Genomic DNA, 20,550 nt, shown 5'->3' on the forward strand with positions numbered 1-20,550 from the left:
GCATGATGTCGGCGAGTCCAATGAGTGTTAGACTGAAGAGCGTTGGGCTCAGTACTCCGCCCTGAGGCACCCCACGGTTACTGCAAAGCTGGGAGGTCGGGCCATCCTCGGTAAGTACGAAAAAGGATCTCTTATGTAGATAGCTACTTATCCAGAAATAGACTTTGCCGCCAAATCCTACTGCCTCTAACGTGTTGAAAATCGCTTCGTGCGTTACGTTATCATACGCTCCTTTAACATCCAGCAACAGGGCAGCAGATAATCTTTTGCAGGACTTCTGGTGCTCGACGTACGTCACCAAGTCGATAACGTTGTCTATGGAAGAACGGCCATGCCTGAAACCGGCCACTGCATCTGGATATACCTAGTAATGTTCGAGGTACCATTCTAGCCCGGCTTGAACCATCCTCTCCATTAGTTTTCCGATGCAACTGGAAAGCTCAATTGGTCGGTATGATGGAATGTCTACAGGCGACTTGTCAGGCTTGAGCAGTGGAATTAGGCGACTGGTCTTTCATTCCTGGGGAACCATACCTGTCTGCCAGGAGCTGTTGAACAAGAGCAGGAGCACTTTCCGAGCCTCTTCGCCAAGATTACATAGGTCACGGTAGGTTATACCGTCGGGTCCTGGTGAAGATGAACGTTTGCACAAGGCCAGTGCAGCTTCGAAATACAGCGACTGCACACATGTCTGTACTGATGGATCAACTACATCAACCAGTTCCGGTGGCGCTTTAGTTATACCAACAATGAGAATAACCCAGCGGTTCAAGACTTCCCATGCCACTACGTCTACAGCTGCAGAGCTCGCGGCTCTCCGCGACGCACTTCATGTGATAAATGCTGGAAGTCCTAGAAAATGGGCAGTCTTCTGCGATTCAAGGCCGGCCTTGCAATGTGTGCAGCCGTTTCTCCGACATGGAACTCACGATCAGCTCACGTGCGAAATCGTGGAACTTGTCCATCCCTTAAGAGAACAAGACCATGATATCTTTTTTCAGTGGATACTAGGCCATTGCAGTATCATAGGAAATTATGTCGCCGATAAGGCAGCTCGGACGTCATACCAAGAAGACCACTGCGTCCCCATTCTTCTCTCAAGGACCGACGCCGCCAGACAACTTGGCATTCTACCACGCATGATCTCCTTAGCAGAGTGGAACACCGCACATACAAGGTGCACAAGGCTGCACAGTCTAAACCCGTCACTTCAACTCAGACCTCCAGCCGGTCCACACTGACGTGAAGCATCTCTTCTGTGTCGGTTATGGCATGGAGTTGCCTTCACGAATGCCTACTCAGCACTAATTGGAATGGCTGATAGTCCTGCATAACATAAGAAGCCAACAAACACTGACACCAAGGACAACATAGGGGAAATTACTTGTGCTTAATAAATGAAATAAAGAAACGATAAAGTAATGGTAATTAAAGTGGATGAAAAAACAACTTGCCGCAGGTGGGAACCTAACCCACAACTTTCGCATTTTGCGTGCGATGCTCTACCAATTGAGCTACCACGGCGCTGTTTCCCCATCCACTTTCTTGGGTATTTATGTGTCCTAGTAGAACTCTGGGAGTGTTGGCCAGCGACACCACTCACAGACCTTGGCGGCGGACGTGGAACGTCCTTTTTGCCGCAGGCGTCACGAGAACGTGATCTTACCAATTACCATTAATTTATCGTTTCTTTATTTCATTTATTAAGCACAAGTAATTACCCCTATGTTGTCCTTGGTGTCAGTGTTTGTTGGCTTCTTATGATATGACTAATAAAAATCGGGCCCCTCGGTTAACCCCCTTTCTTCTCGATAGTACTGCATGTGATGTTTGCGGATGCGAGGAGAACATTGACCACTTATTGTGCCCTTGTCCTCAATTCGAAGCACAAGGGCAATCTTTGTCCAACACATTGAGGAAATTAGATGATCGACCTCTGAGGGAAGAGACAGTACTAGAGCACCGTCCCGACCGATCATCGGCTCAGAAGGCAGTGAAGGCACTTTTGTGCTTTCTCAGAACTTCTGGTTTGCGCGAGCGGCTTTACTGTCCGTACACGTATCTACACCTTCTCTCTCCCTTTTCTCTCTTCCCCTTGTCCCTTTCCCCAGCGTAGGGTAGCCAACCAGACTCTTGACTGGTTAACATCCCTGCCTTCCTGTATTCTTCTCTCTCTCTCTTCAATGCCGAAAGAAAATCCGTTAAGATATCTCCGGCGGTGAACGGAATCGATCCCGCGTCATATACAGCATGTTTTTTTTCCTTCTTTTTAGATTATAAAGAATTTTTGAAAGTCGCCTTAGGCCAATAGCAGAATTCTAATAATTGAACTCGATTACTTGAAGCGGCGAACATTACTTGCACGTGAAATGAAAATAAGTGACGGACTAATTAACAAAATTTCAAAATTCAGTTTTTAAGTAAGCTTCGTACTTTGTCGTAAGTCTTCTTTCTAGTTTCACTCTTTTTCTGTCTTCAGAGTTTCTCTCTTCTCCTGTTTATGTACTCCGTTACTCAGTTGTGTGTGATTGCTGTATTGTTGCTCCATTATGTAGTTGATTATCTAGTTCGGTATTGTTCTTCTTTCTAATATTTTTGCCCCATAGGCTCTGGTTGTAGTTGTTTTAGATTTCTACATTTCTGAATTTCTTTTTGTTTCTCTGCGCACCAGCACTAAGACCTCAGTGTTGTTCCCGGACACGATAAATAATTGATTGATTGATTGATTGATTGATTGATTGATTGATTGATTGATTGATTGATTGATTGCAGGTGCTCGGTTGACGTGCTACGTTAATACTTAAACATGAATAATGTCAGCATTTTGCTCGAGTCGTTGTTTCGCTCAATCGCCCTCCGTTCTTGGTATTGTGTATTGCTGTGCACCGCTATTACTTGGATGAGAAAGCGTTCGTGATTTGTGATGCGCATGAATGAGAATGTAATTAAAATAATTGCTACAATTGCCTTGTCTCAGCAGTTCAACGCGACATGCCGTACCCTCCGGCGTGTGCAAACCTCTATTGGATGTTAAAACAGAGAAGGAAAAGCATAAATGAAAGGCACTGAAGTTAGCTAGAGCTGAGCCCAGTTGGCTTCTGTTCGGTGGGAGAATTAGAAAGGAGAGGACATAGATTATGGGCATACATAAAATAGAGAAGATAAAGAAGGAGGCTAATCACAATACGAAAAGGAGCGATATTTTGAAGTACTTTAGTGCATCACAATATTTATTATCTAAAGACTGTTCGAATTGCTAAATACAGAAAACGGTGTCTTAATTGCCTGAGAAATGAAATTCAAAGCAATGATTTGATCAGTTCAGAAACAGTGGAACTGCTATGATTTAGGAGTAGCAGTTTAGCGCTATTGCTGTATTGACTAGGCGCGAGTTATGTAAATTATAATCAGCTATATATTCGATCACAGCACAACAAATCTTTGCACAATTGTAGATGTTAGCCTGGGCCTTCGTTAGGTTATCGCTTCATGTTGCACTTTATGTGCGAATCATTACGTTTTGAAGAAAAGCCACAGTTGAAACGTGAGTTTCAATTTGTGTCATGGGAACAGAACTAAGAGGAGATATGACGCAAGAAGTGCACCAAAGCGTAACGAATTTTTTTCACTCTGCGATCAACAATTTTTCAACACCTCTGTCTTTTCTTTCCCGATCTAGGCACATCTTCCCATTAGTGAAGTGAACTTCTTTTCCTTTCTTTTTTCTTGCTCTTGGTCAGCTACTGCATGAGAGGCGGCGCTATTCAACAAAACGCCGCTTCCCCTCATTCGACGCTCTCAGTCTTCCTGTGCTGCCTCGTTTGCCCGTTGGCAGTCACGACCCCTTTCGCGTTCGTAAAAAAACAAAAAAACGTACAAAAAAACGGGAAAACAACAATGAAAAAAAAAAAAAGAACAAGAGAGAGAGAGAGAGAGACGGAACAGCCGGTGCGCGCGCGCACAAGAACGCGGTGAGATAAAGAGCGTGGCTTTACTCTGCCCATATGAGTCGTGATAGAGTACACTTCGCAAGGAGGCCCATAAAGAAGGAGGCGGGGTGAAACGGCAACCGCCAACTGGAAGCAGTAAAAACGCGCACCGAAGGACGACCGCGCAGCGAAACCTGCGAGGCGGCAACAATAACGCGACAAGCGCTCAGAACGAAGGGGATAAGGCGGCGGGCAGGAGAGACGCGCGTGCGAGCGAGAGAAAGCGGCTCCCGAGGAGCCGGGTTGCGAGTCTCTTTCGCTTTCTTTCTTTTCTTTCTCCACTTCTTTTTCTCGCCCTCAGTGGCTCCCCTCGGTCTGCTGCGGTGACCGAGTAATGAAGTCAGATAAAGAAAAACGAGAAAAGGCGAGGAGGTTAAGGCTTTTGTTATGATTAAGGCTGAATACCCGACGAAAGGCAAGATATATTGTCCGGCAAGACGAGCGTGCGCTAGGCGCAGAACAAAAGAGGAAAGAGAGAAATCCAAAATATCGAGATAGAAATGAAGATACAAGCATCGAAGCGGAAGAACCGGAGAATGAGAAAAAGGGCAAGAGGCTGGTGGAACGCGCATAAAAACTAACCTAGCTCTCTCTCCGTGCGCGTTTTCCCTTGTGTTTGCCTTCTCCACGGAGCCTTCCACTCCGGCACCCGCCGCCCAAGAATCGCCCTCCGTGTGATATAACTCGGCTCGACGGCGAATGTGTGCGTAGAGATACAGAAAAAGCCAGCCTGCAACTCGTTCTCGAAAGCTCCCCTTTCCTCCCCCTCCTTCCCCTTCTCGAATGAGTGCACAGGGCGGCAGTCCGGGCATTGTACTTTTTTTTTTCCTTCATTCATCTCCTCCCTTCACCCCTTCTTCCGTGTTCGTCGCTTCCCTGCCAGTGTCCTCCCTCTCCGAGGTGAGAGAGAGTTGCCCACTTGAACTTGTTGCTCCTCAGAGGGGCGGCAGGCTGCATGCTCTTTGGAATGCGCCTCGAGAGAATTTAATACGGGCGGAGGAGGGATGCGAAGGGAGCGCGGGGAGCGAAGCAACAGCTTCGTTAGTCGAAATTGCGGTCTCCGCGGGAGTTTCCTCTCGAGAGCGACGGCGCGCTAGGACTCGGGGCGAACAATAGCGAACTATAATTCTGCCGATGGCAGTGTGGCGGCGCGAGCCGAGCCCCGCTGCCTCCCCCGGCCCGCGTTGTACATCTAGACGCGGCGACGCGCCGGGTCCTTGCTTTCATTTGCATACCCGCGCGAGGCATACGGGATTTCTATTCTTTTTGTCATTTGTTCACTTGCAGCTGCCTGAATTTCTGCAATAGGGCGCAGGCCATATGCCCCGGAAATGAAGAAAAGGAAGAGGGTGTCTCAGTAATTGCGTTGAACTATATGTCTCCGAGGGGCTGACAGGATACATATTTTAGTTATGAAGACGTTGGCATGAACAAGGCGGCTTCATTGCTCCTTTAACACAGCAAGACAAGCTTCTAGATTATTTTTCCGCGTTCTGGTGAAAGCTGCTTCGCCTGCTGCATATTTTACGCTTCGCTTTTCCAGAGCTACACTCTTTGTTTTTCTTGACTTAATTTTTGAAAATTCTTGCTTGGGGTTTCGCTGCAGAGTTATTGGAACGAATTTCGGGCCGTAATTTGGCTGGATTCGGTGCATCGGTAACCCCTGTACATAAAGCAGCGCCATGAGAAGAAAAGAGAGATCTGAGTACTCTTGCTGAAAACAGTAATACGCTGGGACATCCAGGGGGCAAAATGGGGCGGGGGAAAGACAGAGCTGGAGTTGGCCATATGTTTATGCAGTGCAAATGAGAAGCACATTAGCCTCAAAGCCAGATGCAGGTCTGATCTAGCATACTGCTTTATATCCCGACTTGTGTGATTCTATTTTTTTTTTTTTTCAATATTGCAGTGGTACCTCGTCCCTTGTAATATTCTCTGATCATTCAATTGCTTTAAATGATGAAGCAGTACTCCAAACAAGAAAATGGACAAATTGTAGCCAAGTCCCCTACTTCGTCTTTGGCGGAAGCCATCGAGACTTGACTTCCTCATTTGACGTACCGTGCAGTGAGCAGTATTTCAGCCAGTGGGTTGGTTTCATAACATTAAGATATTGCTGAATATATTGCCGACGTTTAGCCAGGAAAATATAATACCGGCCGTCCTAGATAAACGGCACCACTATCTATAACAACGGAGGATTCTGCGCATAAAAATTTGCTGTCTGTTGTGAGTATTTGCTAAACCAAGTTCAAAAAACTCGAAAATTAAAAGAAAAAGAATTTTTAATGATTAATTGTGCAACGTAATTAGGCGATATGTGATTATTAATCTACAGTCTAGCTATGAATTTGTGGAGAGCAGTGATAAGGTGAGTTACGTGTTCTCGTGTGTGGAAAGAAAGGGAGTAGGGTGCGGGGGAGAGGGTGAGGAAGGGCTGGAAGGGTAATATAAAAAGCCTCAGGGATATCTAAGAACATCACTTGATAAATGGTCCGCGCAAAAATAGCATTCAGATAGAGCGCAGCTGGAAAATAATCCGCCCAGAACCTTAGCATACGTACATGGAAGGCATGCACTGATAGACGATATGAACTGTGTTTTGGGCCTATGAAAAGTATACATTGCGCCGAGGCCGCCATATTGTCGCGCAGTAATCACGGCACTAAGATGCATGTTTCCCTATCCGCGTATTTCCAGCAGTGCAGAAGAAGCTACGGAATAGAGCTCCAAGGTGGCGTCCGTGGATACTATTTATTGAAATCACCAGTGGTTCAAAGTATATTGTACGATCGAACGTACACTTTAGCCACCGTATGCATGCGTGGTAGGGACGTCTTGGCATTTCCTAAAATTCCTTGCAATTCATGCTTAACTGCAACGATGTGGGTAACGCAGAGCGCTACATTTGGTACTACTGATGTTTCAGTGACTATTTGGCCAATTGCAGAGAGGACAGCTTCTTCGTGCACCTGTGCAACATCTGGCATTACGGGAAGGCTAGATAGCGGTAAACGAGGTCTCGGCTCTTCTAGCTTCCTTACATGACTCAGCCCGCAGATCAGTGGCAGCGCATTTCGTGTTCATTCTACGGTGACTCCAGTCGTCTTACTTTCGTTTACTCCGGAAACAACGAATGGTGCCTTTGGCTATCTAGTACAGCCCAAGCGCCTGCAGTGGTATAGTTGAAAAGACTGTTCGGTCTGTCTTGAAGAATAGTACCTGTGCCTCAGACTTCACAGTTTATAACCGCCGGACAGACGTCATTTTCTTTAAGTGTCAAAGTGTTGCCAATAAAGCAGCCACGCGGAAACTCAACTCTTACCGGCCGCAACCTGTTTTGCTTTCAGACAGCCGCTGCAGGAAGATAGGAGGGTTGCTATTTGACAAGTGTACTTAGAATTCATTACACGCAGTTAACAAATTACGTAGCATTGGATGTACTTTCCTACCCCCATTTTCTCTGGGCTGTCGTCTCATATCGGCGTTGCAGACAACCAGAATTTTGAGTCTCACAGTGTGCGTTGGAGTTCATTCCAACAAGGAGGGTTCTTGAAAACGCAGAAAGTTTTGGAACGGATTATTTTAAGCTATCTTAGTCCGCTCTGGTCTCACACAAGCGCGAGTGTTATTGCGTTCCTGCGGAGGCATTACATATTTGGGAGACTGGCATTTCGCTTGCTCCTGAAATTTTTGCGTAATTCAGAACTGGAGAGTCAATGCCGAATCGTGGGGGTGGGTTAGCGAGGTCCGGTTGTATTGATGCCACACAGCCTATACCGCCCTGTTAGACCGCGTCCTCTTCCTTAGTCATGCCTGTGTGTCTTGTGAAGGGCTTCAGTGATGCCGTGCCAACCAAAATTATATATTCGACAAGTGCTCAGAATTAACCAAATTTTATGCGTGATGCTCGAACGGAGCAACTGCGTCACTATTTGCTAGGCTATGTCTGCCTGCAGCAAGCAACAGCCTCCCCACGTTTCTTTTTGGATATTCCCAGTGCTCTCTCCTTCCTCTTTAAGTTCTAACTGGCACTCTTAGCAGACTTAAGGAATGGCGCGGACATTTCTTTTTGCCCGAAACACAGCATGTTGAAGAAGCCTAAGATGGCGTCCCCCCGCCCCTCCCTTAGCTTTTCAGATTCTATACCGGTGGAGCTGCTTGCAAGCATGGATGATCCGTTAAGCTCCGGCGTACAACAACTACAGTCGTTTGTACGATAGCCAAGGCGCCGTCCAACCACAAATCATTCTTAATTGCAAACAACTTCTAGTAAGCTGAAGCAATCGTTTGCTTCTGCAGAATTGCATGACTTCAGTGAGACAATGCCTGGAGTTCAGAGCACATACAAAACTTCCGTCCATTACTGGCTAAGCAAGCAGGGTAACGGCCATACTATTTACAAATTATATGACTTCTGCTTTCTTGCAAGACAGTTTCTGCTGACAAATAAAGTTTTTGTCGGTATGTCTGTACACATGCGTAGACATATTGCTGAGTTTTTTCTACCGATCCAGCCTCCATACACGTGATTGAAAAGATAAAGTACGTAAATGCCCATGGGCCACATATGCATCGTTGTTCCTGTAATAAGCGAAATAGCATCGTTATCAAAGGTTTCCTTTTTATAAATATTTATTTTTTGTGGAACGCTTACTATTGTCGCTCTCCGTATCCACCTGGTCACGAGCTTTAGAGTGTTCTTAGTTGGAGTGAGAATAAATGATAAATTGGTCTGAGTTGGCTCGAAATAAGTTTCATGAATTTGGGGAGTTGTCCCGATATTCACAGGCAGACACCGGAGAAACAAACTCGGAGTAGTACAACGTAGCGAAGCCTGCACGCTTCCAGCTGTCACGTTTCTGTCGTTACCCCTAACATATGTCTACGTGCTGACCAAACTGCGTAACTATAGCGAAGTCCCGAATAATAGTACCTGTGCCTCATAGCAAGGCGCCTCCACTGTGGTGGCTTAGCTGCTATGGTGTCCTGCTTTTGAGGATAAGATTGCAAGCAAGACTCTCGGGCGCAGCGGTGTCATTCCGATGTCGGCGAAGCGCCAAGTAGTACATTCGTCGACACTTTGCTGCAAACATAAATTAACGCAAGTGGTCAAAAAATAATGAGTCCTCCACCTCCCCAAGTGCAACGCAGTTTCTCATCGCCCAGACTCCGGCGTAACTCTCCGAAGGTGTGTGGAAGAAGCTTAGGAAGTTGCCTGCACAAAGACCTTGAGCAGCCGTCCACGTCATAGTGGGCGCGTGTGCCCGCTCTTGATGTCGCGGCTAAAACGAGACAGTCTGGTTCTCTTTTAGAAGTGAAATGTGATGAGCTGACCAAATCTCCTCGTTTCTTCAGCGCGAAGAGGACTGCAGACGAGCGGAGCGCCCATCTCATTACGGCAGTCGAGTTTCACGCCGCCGACGTCATACGCACGACTGGCAAACCGTAACGAGATCGGAACTTCATAGCGAGCTGGATTATAAGGAATAATCGCATTGGGCAAATGAATCAAAAGTTGGATTTAAGTCAATTATGTTTTAAGGCTCCTGATTACCGTGAGCGCGAGAGCGAGCCTCTCGGGAAATGGGAGATTAGAGAGAAAGACAATGAAAAATCTCGTGTGTCATCGAAAAAAGACCATGTGAAGAGAAAAAGGTACCAAGCTCAAGTTGCTCTTTTCTACTCTTTTAAATTCAGGGAACTCTAAAGGGTAGGAAATATATATATTTTAGTCACCATCTAACATCGCCTCCAGAGTAACTCTGGCGTTCCTAATTTGTTGCTTTCAGTCAGGTTTTCACATAAGCAGATCACGTTTTCCGCCAGAAGACGTTACATCATTAATTTCGCTTTTTGGCGTTGTAAAAAAATAAAGAGACTTGCGCCTTTTTAACCGGCAGCAAACTTTTTATTGGGCTAATGAATACGCACCAGGCAGTGTGCTGAAATTATTGGGCACGTACGCATCGCATTAAGGAAATCAATGCAGAAAACACAAAATTTAATGGGTAAGAAATAACTGATAGAGACCCAAAAGTGTTACGTTCCTTGAAAAATGAAACCCCGGTCATATGCATTACTTTCGATAACTCATGGACTTAACTAAAGACTGTACCCAGTGTGTAAAATAACCAAGTGAATTGATCTGTTCTCAAAAATGACAGTACTGGATTTATTGATCAAAGTTTAAAATTATGGGGTTTTACGTGCCAAAGCCACTTTGTGATTATGAGGCACGCCGTAGTGGAGGACTCCGGAAATTTTGACCACCTGGGGTTCTTTAACGTGCACCTAAATCTAAGTACACGGGTGTTTTCGCATTTCGCCCCCATCGAAATGCGGCCGCCGTGGCCGGGATTCGACCCCGCGACCCCGTGCTCAGCAGCCCAACACCATAGCCACTGAGCAACCACGGCGGGTTTGATCAAAGTTTGGGAGCTTCATTTGATGCAAAAAATACACTGCATAACAACTCGCGTTATGTTGCCACCTTGTGACTAGTTGCTCCTTTGATATGGAATTCTTAAGGTATAATTCAGAATTCTGGCCATCGTGAGTACTTATAAGTCCCCGTCTTTAATGATTGTTTGATGGAGTTTAACGTCCCAAAGCAACAGAGAGTCTAAGAAGGACGCCATATTAGAGAGTCCCAAATATACTTTGAACTCAGCGGTGAATCCGGTTGACTCTCAACTTAACCTTGGTGCAGGGACATGAGTTCAATTTCCAGTGGCAGTGGTGGGCGAAGTTTCGTTCTTCTATACTCTATTGACCCTTTTTGCGGCAATGCCGTGGGCGATCACGTGGTGACATGTCGATTGCTTGCCTCAGCTGCCTCTGTTGTCTCCGCGTTTACAATGGGTGTGTATGACGCCGGTGCGGCTTAGCAAACCTCTGTTTCGGGAGATATCGTAGACGGTGACTGGGTGGACGACACGAAGCCTTGGTCACCGCTTCAGAGAACATACAAAAGAGCTTTGGAAGCTGTTTAAGCTATGTATAAACGGCGCAAGTAGCGTATATGGTGCTGTTTTAAAAGCGAGGCTAAATATGTATTCCAAGCTATCCAAACCATCCGCTCATGAATCGAATCAGGATTAGTGTGTTTTGATCTTCGTTCTTTATTCGGCAAACATTTTGAAGCAGCGGCTTGTCACATTTCTCACTCAGTAACTTTCCTTGGTGCGGTCACTATCTGATTATTTCTGCTTAATCACTCGCGGGTGTACTCAGTTCCGATAGATCTCTTTTTGCTGCTCACAAGGCTTGAAACGTAGCCCTTTTGTACATTGTAATACCTTGTATCAAAGATGTAGTACCGCTGATAACTCGCTTACTCTTGTGGATGGTCACGAAACATTCAGCTTCGACCATTCGTGCACTATCGGTGAAGTCCGTCATTCATTGTGTGTATATGGTGCGCATATATTCAAGTGCGCGCTCAATCACTTATTGAGGCGTTGGCGATAGAGTGGGCGTAAGATTCCGTGTTATTTGAGGGTAGATTTGTATAGATACTGTGCGCGAAACGTACTATATCAGGAAGCGTCGCTACTCCCTTTGTCATCGTTTAACGAGCGGTACTCACTCTTGCCGACGCTCCGGGGCTGAAGCACTTTGTTTGAAGGTTAGCCATACAACCCTGGTGGATTAGCAAATTTCTGTATCCTCGAAGAAAGCCGTACATCTCGAAGTGCCGGTAAGACGTACGGACAGTTGCAGCAACGGTCCGCCAACTTGGCTACAGAGATTCATTCCATTCCTCAATATGCCAGTCACTATTTCTGCATGCAACTGCTGCACACGTCTTCAATCCACATGATTCAATCCAGCATGATTGGAGCACAGTGGCTTAGCGAAAACTCAGTTGCATTTCCGACAGCAGATCGCACAGAAGCGAAGTGGAAGCGGTAATGGTTTCGCATTCGTGCGCTGTCGCTGAGGCGACGTGCGGCGCGCCGCCGAAACCGCCATCTCGTTTCTCCAGAACAAACTGCTCAGCGAGAAGTGTCAATAAAGCGTGTGCGAAGCTGACGATAAGGAGGGGGCCCAACGACGACACGATAACGACGGCCGAATGGTAAGGGCGTCGTTATCGACGCTCTTACCCTGTCTGTCAGTAAGATTACTAGAATGACTGCATTCTGCAACAAGCCCAGGGACTCTGCAGCAAACTTAGAGGTTACAGAAACCCCATCACTTCGCGCTACCAGTTGCAGCCGCAGTCTGGAAAATGGCGGGATTTCCATGGACAGGCGGTGTATTTTTCCCTAATAAATGATTACGAAGCATACTATTCAAACATGTCCAAAGATAGTAGATTCTGTCTGTCTAGCCTAACAGCCAACATCAGCGGTACTGTATCGTGGGCGAAAATCTGTTCTCAGTTTGGAAAGGATTTTCACGCCAGATTGTGCGAATTTTGAAGTATGACAGTTTCTGCTAGCCTTTATCAACATAGATAGAGAAAGAATAAATTAAATGCAGAAAGGTTAGCGAAGACTGAGCCCGGTTCGCTACCCTCCACAAGGGGAAGGAGAAAGGACAGAAAAATATGAGAAGGATTTAAAGTCAGGCGTTAACGTTAACTGGAATCGGGAACATGAGATACATGGGAAATAGAAGGTGTTTCAGTGAACACTTTCAATTTTTTTAATTGCCTGTGGCATACAGAAAAACGCTAGTCCATGAGCTGGTCTCTCGAAGAGGCGGACATTACTTGGTCAAAAAATTGAAATTCATATTTGAATACTTAACAAAACTTCACTAATGAAGTCTTAACTAATTACCCTATGGCACATATTGCAATTTACAAATTCTAGTGGGTCAGACTGCAAGGCCTATCGACTTGAAAAGAATTGCGTGGATGACACCATTTACGAGATACGCGTCGTCAAACTTGTGGTAACAATGCACTGTCGTTCCACTTACTTTTTCAACAAAATGTAGCTTTATGCATTGAAGCACAAAAGTAACTGGAACACCAATGAATTTCTCCGCAAAGTTCGGGAATTAATATCTCGAAACTGGTATTATCCTGAGAATTCGTTCCAGTGGATCCATCTTGCGAACTCCCCGGCTAGCTTCAGCGCCTAGATTCTGCAGGTTATCCTAAACACTTCACAGTTACGGTGGCTGAGGTGCTCTTCTGCGCAAGACGAAGCAAACACAAGCACGCTTGACTGATCAAGTGCATGGAAATGAACAGTCTGATCGAAAGAAGGTGGCCGTCATTCCATATCTGCACACGACGTCACATCGTCTCAAGAAGATTGGGGGAAATACAGGCGTGAAAGTCGTCATGTCAGCCCCGGACAAATCAACCAAATTGTGCAGAATGACATCGCCGGTGAAAAGCCAAAAGAAGACGGGCAAAATAAAACATTAGAAAGGATTCGTCGCATGTGCCGAAAGTGTTCTCTCTCGGATACCACTATCGTGTGGCAAAACATACGTAGCGCAGACGGAACGATTCCTAAAGGAGCGGTTAAGTGAGCTTGACAGGAACGTGACAAAGGGAAGACAGGGTCAGCTGGTGTTACACTGCTGGGACTGTAAGTACACGCCATATGTTGACAACACTGCAGCCTTGTTTAAAGACAAAGATCGGTGCATGCGCCAAATCGTGGAAGCTGCAGTAATGAGCAATGATGTTTATGAATGCGTCAGCTCGCCGTTCCCTTTTCTTATCTGCCAAAGAAAAAAATTCTTGAAGGCAGTTGGTGACAAGTGCTTAGTAACGCGCGCATGTCAGACGGCACGATCAATGGTTAGTTATGGTCTCTCTTGTCTTTTATGTTTATTTTTTTCTGTATATATGCACGACATCTGGCATTAAACGTTAGCTGGAAGTTAGCGCCTGTCCCCTTCGGGTCCTTTTGTGGTTTTTGTAAATTCTGCGCTAAAACACTATTAAGTATGGATTACCAACTAGCCCGAACCAACGCTTTTCTTTGAAAATATGTTGGGTGCTATTATCGAATGCCTACGAGGTCTCTTCTGCGAATGTGTCGCGGCTAGGGTGGCGTTCGGGGCATGGAAACCACCCATCGACTGCAGCATCAAGTTCTAGAAAACGAAGGAAAAAGGGTTTATTGGCTTTGTTATGCGGCTCCAGTACGACAGCTCACTCCATGCCGGAGCAAGTTAAACGTCTCAGTTCACATCAGGATCCTCTATCCTCACTCTCGAAAAGTCTCTGCTTTTATTACCGTCGTGTTCCCAGGCGAGTCGATTAGAGAATTTGAAGACTGACCAACAGCAAATCACTATCGTCGACTCCGTTGCGATACCACGCGCATGCTATCCACAACCGGCAGTTACTCCGCCTCGAAGAAACTGGTTTGGAATCTGTGCAAGAAAAAAATCATCTGGCGACACCTGGTTCGTTCGTCGTTGCCCACCCCGTTCTTCGCCCAGTCTGCAAGGTGAAAGGTGGGCTGATGTCTTTTCGTGGAACCCTGCAACAGCTGGTTTAGTCGCTTTTAGTCGTTGACCATGCCGCGCTGACGTCTGGTTAAGAGATGCGGTGGTTTGACACGTGGCAGACGTTCAATTAGCACCCTTGTTGGTGTTGAGACGTAACAAATGTCTACAGGAAAAAGTGTTACGTTCGTATGAGTGTTTTTATTTTGACTGTCGCCTTGTATGTTTCGTAGATGCCATATTTATTCGCAATATTGCTTACAGAGTTGCCTTTTACTAACGTGGTGCATAAAACTATATATAAACGTTCTTTCTCAGCTACCGGCTTGTTACGACTGGAGGGATTATTCGTAGGTGGCGTTATCCCTCTCCTCGTAAGAGCATTGACTTGATGCTAACTGAAGTACGCAAAGGGAATGCATTGGGTTGTAATAAAAATCTCGGGACACCTAGGCACTTCTTATGAGTTATGAATGCGGAAGAATGTTTGTCCAATTGAACACCGCGGAGCGGTCCTTCGAGTTTTGCGCTGTGAGTAATGTATCATAGCGGTACGCGGTGCCCAAGCCAGTAAGCAGCAGCAGCCTGCTAGGCCAAAGCTGCATGCCACTGACATCCTGCGCGACGATAGACCGAGGAAGCAGCCGCGGCCACCAAGGATGGCAGGAGCGCAAGGAGATTGTTAATGGATAAAGTGCAGCGCAGTAAGTGTGTCACAGGAGAGGACACCGCGCAGCAGCCAAGCCCAGGGGGGCTGTGAGGGAGAGATACAGACAGCGTGCCGGTTCCGAGAGCGAGGGTGACGTGGCATCGCAGCAATGCCATTTCCCCTCACGCAACACCTGGCGCCATATTGCCGCAGCAGGTGTTCCCTTTAGCCCGCTCTGCTCCGTCAAGGCCCACTCGTGACATGGCGTCGCAGCCAGTGGGAAATTAGCTGCCGTTTCGCTTCTACAGGCCACAGACGCCGGCTTTTTCGTTCAATGGGCCGTTTCACTATTTCGCATCAAAACACGCACAGAGACTCATGCACATCTATACGCGGACTAACACGTACTCATGGAGCGTACGGTAGAGGAGGCACTAAGTGACGCCTAACAACAACATGGCCCAGAAACTATTGCTGTTATGAGGTGTGGTATGATTTTAACGGCAGAACGAGCACAATCTTGGATCGCGGTGTCGACGTCGAAGCAACTGACTTCCTTTATAAAGAACTTCATAATTGATTCACTCTCTTTCCACAACACCTGGTAAGGCGCGAAGTACCGGCTAAGCTTTTCAGACAAGCCTTTGCGGCAAACAGGGGTTCAGGCCGTAACGTGATTGCTTGGTAGGTATTCGACTTGTCAGTGGCAGAGGTTGTAGCGTCGCGTGTCGGTACTTTGTTTCTTCATGTTTACACGAGCCAGTTGGTGCGCTCCCTCGGTGCACTGCACTAAATAATCGGGGTCTTGATCAGCATAATCAACGTTGTGACAAGGCAGCACGAAAGCACATTATTTCAGGCACATAATGGAACAAAGTCTACTGAATATTTTCCCAGAATGTTGCTGGCTTTCAGAAATCTCTGGAGCGCCATTAACGCTCTTCTTTGCAATTAATATGTTGTCCATAGGCCTAAGATCTTGAGGCTGTAGGAACTGTAGTCCAATGCCATTAAGTCTCGTATTAAACGTTGCCTCTGTGTTTCGTATTGCGGACGTTTTAGGATCATATGTATATCCTTATCGAGCTACAAGTGCATTGCGCACTATCATCTCGTGGAAATTTGTGCAGAAATTGTTTTGTGTGTGTAGTAACAAACAGCAGACTGTGAATCAGTGTTTCAAAGCATCTACTCGTCTCCATTGTGGACGGTATTTCAAATTCAAGCGAAGGGCCAATTTAAAATAAATATGAAGATTTTGACTTCTGATCAAGCTATGCTGCTCTGCAACCACGGGCTGAAATCTGTCATAGTATACACCGCGAATCTCATTGTGGTATAGGAAGTCCAGTTGTGACGTTGTTCACATGCGCTTGTCTAGCTGCCTCGTTCGCTGCAACCTTCCCAGGGATATTGCAGTGGCTAGGTATCCACTGGAACATAATTGTGCGGTTCTCCTCGCTTGCTTATGTGAGTTTCGTCAGTTTTGGGAACTAAAGCTATGTTTTGCGAACTGCTGCCGTCACTACGAAGTGACGATAAAGCTGCCTGTGAATCACATAGGATGAGCTATTTTCTCCCTTCTTGTAGTGAATTTATGTACCAGAACATAGAAAATATCGCAAAAAGTTCTGCTGGAGTTGATCATGTCGTGGGACAGAATAAAGGTCTGTATTCGGTTCCAATTTGAAAGGACAAAAACAGCCGTAGAAGAATTTGTTTGAAAAGAACCATCTGTGTACGCTGTGTTTTTGGGCAAGGAGCCTATGTTATGTCGGGCACGGTTGTCCCATTCAATACGGCTCTGTGGTCTCTAACTCATTCTTTCTTGTCCTTGCTTCGTCTGTTTAATTATGAAAAATATTTATGCTTAGGGCTACGAAGAGAAACTGACTCAGACACTTTTCCTAGCTATATACTCGCCCCCGCATGGGCGTCTGTGTCAGCAGGCGTTTGGTGTGTTGCGACACCAGGTACCCGAGCACACGAGGATTGGGCCCTCCCGTGTGTAACCGTGCGCGGCTTAGCGGTGTCTGGGGAAAGGGCGAGGGCGATCCTGGGGGTTGAGCGGATGCTGGGTGTTTGGACCTTTAAGGCCCCCTTAAGGTGGAGGCAACACCTTTAAGGTGGAGGCAACACATCCCTTTGGTCTCTGCTTCACATAGACGGCACCTCCAGAAGGAGCCACCTGGGGGAAATCGGCAGTTGGCTTTTCCTGTCTCTCTCTCCTCAAATCTTCGTCTTTATCTCTCACTTTTTAACCTTTCCTGTCTTCTTCTCTCTTCCATTTACTTCCTTTCTCCACGGCGGCAAGGGTTAACCTTGTGTGGCTATCCTACCTTGGGTACACCATATTTGGTTATAGTGACGGCGCCCGGCTGGCGTCGTGCAGGCTTGTACACAAGCTCTGCCGCGTCACCTCGTTGGGCTCCGTGGTGGGCTGTCGGCGCTGTTGCCGAACATACACATTGTTTATGGCAGCGCAAATCTCTGTCGTCTATGATCGGCGTCTGAAAACATGCCCCGCCGAAGCACCATTCTAATTCTCCTCTCGGAGCAACGCTCCAACTTTCCCCAAGTACTATGTAATCCACAGCGAAAGCAAAATGCCAGTAAGAAAGCTCTCTCCATTCCTTGCAGCCAAATGCCTGAAAGAAACAATCGGACGACATACAAAGCCTCCAAAATGTCTATCGGGGACCTCCTCCTAGAATTAAATGATAAAGTTCAAGCAGAGAATCTCTCTGACCTTACCAGTATTGGCGGTGCGACAGTGACAGTGTCAGCCCACAGAACACTTAATACAAACAGGGGAGTGATTTTTGAAAAATACTTTATTGGCTTTAGCGATGAGGAACTCCTTGAGGGTTTCCAAGAACAAAATGTGACAAAAGTAGAAAGAATTGTCATCCGCAGAAATGACGAAGAAATCCCCACCAAACTTGTTATAGTCACCTTCGGAACAAGTGTAATGCCTACTTCGCTCGATGCAGGTTATGTTAAAGTCAATGTGAGACCATATATCCCGAACCCCAGACGATGTTTCAAGTGCCAAAGGTTCACATGCACGCCGAGGCCAAACAACCTTTGCTAAATACAGCTCCAATGATCACCAATCTGACAACTGCACCTCTTCGCCACATTGTGTTAACTGCAAAAGAGATCACCCAGCTTACTCGCGGTCCTGCCCTTGCTGGAAAAAAAGGAAAAGAAGTAATTGCACTAACTGTTAAGGAAAAAATCTCGTTATATGAAGCCAGAAAGCGGCTATCGTACCTTCCGCGAAGAAGTTATGCCAATGTGACGCAGATGGGGGCAGCCTTACAAAGGCCTTAGAAGTCCTCCGAGCCCACGCGCAGTGGTCCCGCAGTGACCACTCCCGCCCCCGTGGTGGAAGCAGCCGACACTGCTCAATCATCTTCAAAGGCCCTGCAGACACTAGTCCCGCAGGGCCCTAAGATCAAGCGAACTCCAAGGCCTGAGACACGTGTCTCGGCGCCAAACTCTCGGTCCTCCAGCGCCTGGAGCGATGGAGGTCGACGCAAGAACCCCGGTGTCATCGACACCGAAGGACAAGGGCTCTATCGAGTGCGGAAAGAGGGACAAAGTCCCAATAACCACTCTAAATAAAAAAGCGATAACCTAAAGGTTATCGCTCCTTTGTATTAGCCTTTTTAAATCCATGCCACCTAACATCTCACCTCTTATTCTTTCCGCAGTGCCATTTCTTACCTTTCGATTTGAATATGGCTTTTATTATCCATTGGAATTGTAGAGGTCTCATACACAATCTAGGTGACATCAAAGACATCATCAACAGCTTTTCACCAGTTGTAGTGCGTCTCCAGGAAACAAATCTCGGTCCAAAAAATAGTCAAATTCCCATAGATTTCACCGTTGTCCGAAGGGACCGCGAATGTTCCAGCCGTTTGTCAGGTGGAGTGGCTATAGTCGTGCAGGGCCGCACTCCTACCCGAAATATCGAATTGAATACATCTTTAGAAGCTGTACCTGTCACCTTTCTATCTTACAAAACCATCGCCATTTGCTCACTGTACATTCCACCCCGCACCCATTTCACTACTAAACAGTTAGAAAATTTAACAGATCTATTACCGGAACCATTTGTTTTAGTAGAGGATTTTAATGCTCATTGTACTCTTTGGGGCAGTGTCAAAACTGACCAAAGAGGACAGCTGGTTGAAGATTTTATTTTATCCAATGATATCTGCCTTTTAAATTCAGGTGCCCTGACCTACTTTTCACCAACTTCCCGCACTTTTAGTTGTTTAGATTTAGCTTCTTGCTCACCATCTCTTTTTAATGATCTTAAATGGGAGGTCCTCGACACGTCATATGGTAGTGACCACTTACCCGGAGTCATTAAACTCTTAAACCACCAACCTTAAGCACTAGGCCACGCCGATGGAAATTAACGTTCGCTAACTGGCCGGTTTTTACGAAGAACTCGAAACTGGAAGATCTCTTTTTGCCAGACCTCAGCGTTCATGAACTTAACAAACAATTCACTGAGGTAATAATCTCAGCGGCAGAAAAGGCGATACCCCAGTCATCGGGCATTGCGCGCAAAAAGCTAAACCCCTGGTGCACGAAGGACTGTACCGATGCTAAAAAGAACAAAATAAGGCCTGGGGAATCCTACGGAAGTACCCCACCTAAAGCAACATCTTAAACTTCAAACATGCCAAAGCCAAAGCACGATACATTCGAAGACATTCTGAAAAATCATCATGGTAAAAATATATATCTTCAATTAATAGTACGGTCACATCGAAACGAATGTGGTACCAGGCGAGAAAATTTAGAGGAGAGTATTCATCTTACACAATACCACTACTTACATCTCCAGGCACACAAACAATACTACAGGACCAGGGCAACTCATTAGGTGAACAGTTTTACATCTCCAGCTCAGCACATTATTCAAGTTCATTGTTAAGACATAAAGAATCGGCGGAGAAACAGAGACTGCCCACCACTGGGGCTTCAGCTGAAATGTATAATAACCCCCTCACAATACATGAATTGAACAGAGTTCTCTCTGCCGCTAAAAAAAACGAAACGGCAACAAGTCTTGACCGTGTCCCCTATACAATGCTGGCACACCTATCTCAAGCATAGGTAGGGGCACTTCTTAAATGTTTCAATAAGATATGAGAGTCTGGGGTAATGCCCACAGATTGGAAAAATGCGGTAGTAGTGCCTTTTTATTTTAAATCTGGTAAACCCGCAACATCCCCTAGCAGCTATAGACCCATTGCATTAACAAGCTGTCTAGCCAAATCCTATGAGAGCATCATAAAGATAAGACTCACATTCATCCTTGAAACAAGACGCCTAATAGACATGCACCAGTGCGGATACAAAAAGGGCTGCTCCACCACTGACGATCTCATGCGACTAGAACCGGAAGTACGTGACGCGTTTCTACACAAACAATACTATCTCATGGTTTTCTTCGAT

The 20,550-nt window shown here is 46.2% G+C and overlaps 1 non-coding gene across 1 annotated transcript; it reads right to left on the bottom strand.

Moving 5' to 3' along the window:
• Window positions 1–1,451: 1,451 nt before the first annotated feature.
• TRNAL-CAA (transfer RNA leucine (anticodon CAA)) lies at window positions 1,452–1,524 on the bottom strand. Its single transcript has one exon. It is a non-coding gene; the product is annotated as a tRNA-Leu (tRNA).
• Between the last annotated feature and the right edge of the window lie 19,026 nt (window positions 1,525–20,550).

Source organism: Dermacentor andersoni, chromosome 1, assembly GCF_023375885.2.
Source record: "Dermacentor andersoni chromosome 1, qqDerAnde1_hic_scaffold, whole genome shotgun sequence".
NCBI lineage: Eukaryota > Metazoa > Arthropoda > Arachnida > Ixodida > Ixodidae > Dermacentor > Dermacentor andersoni.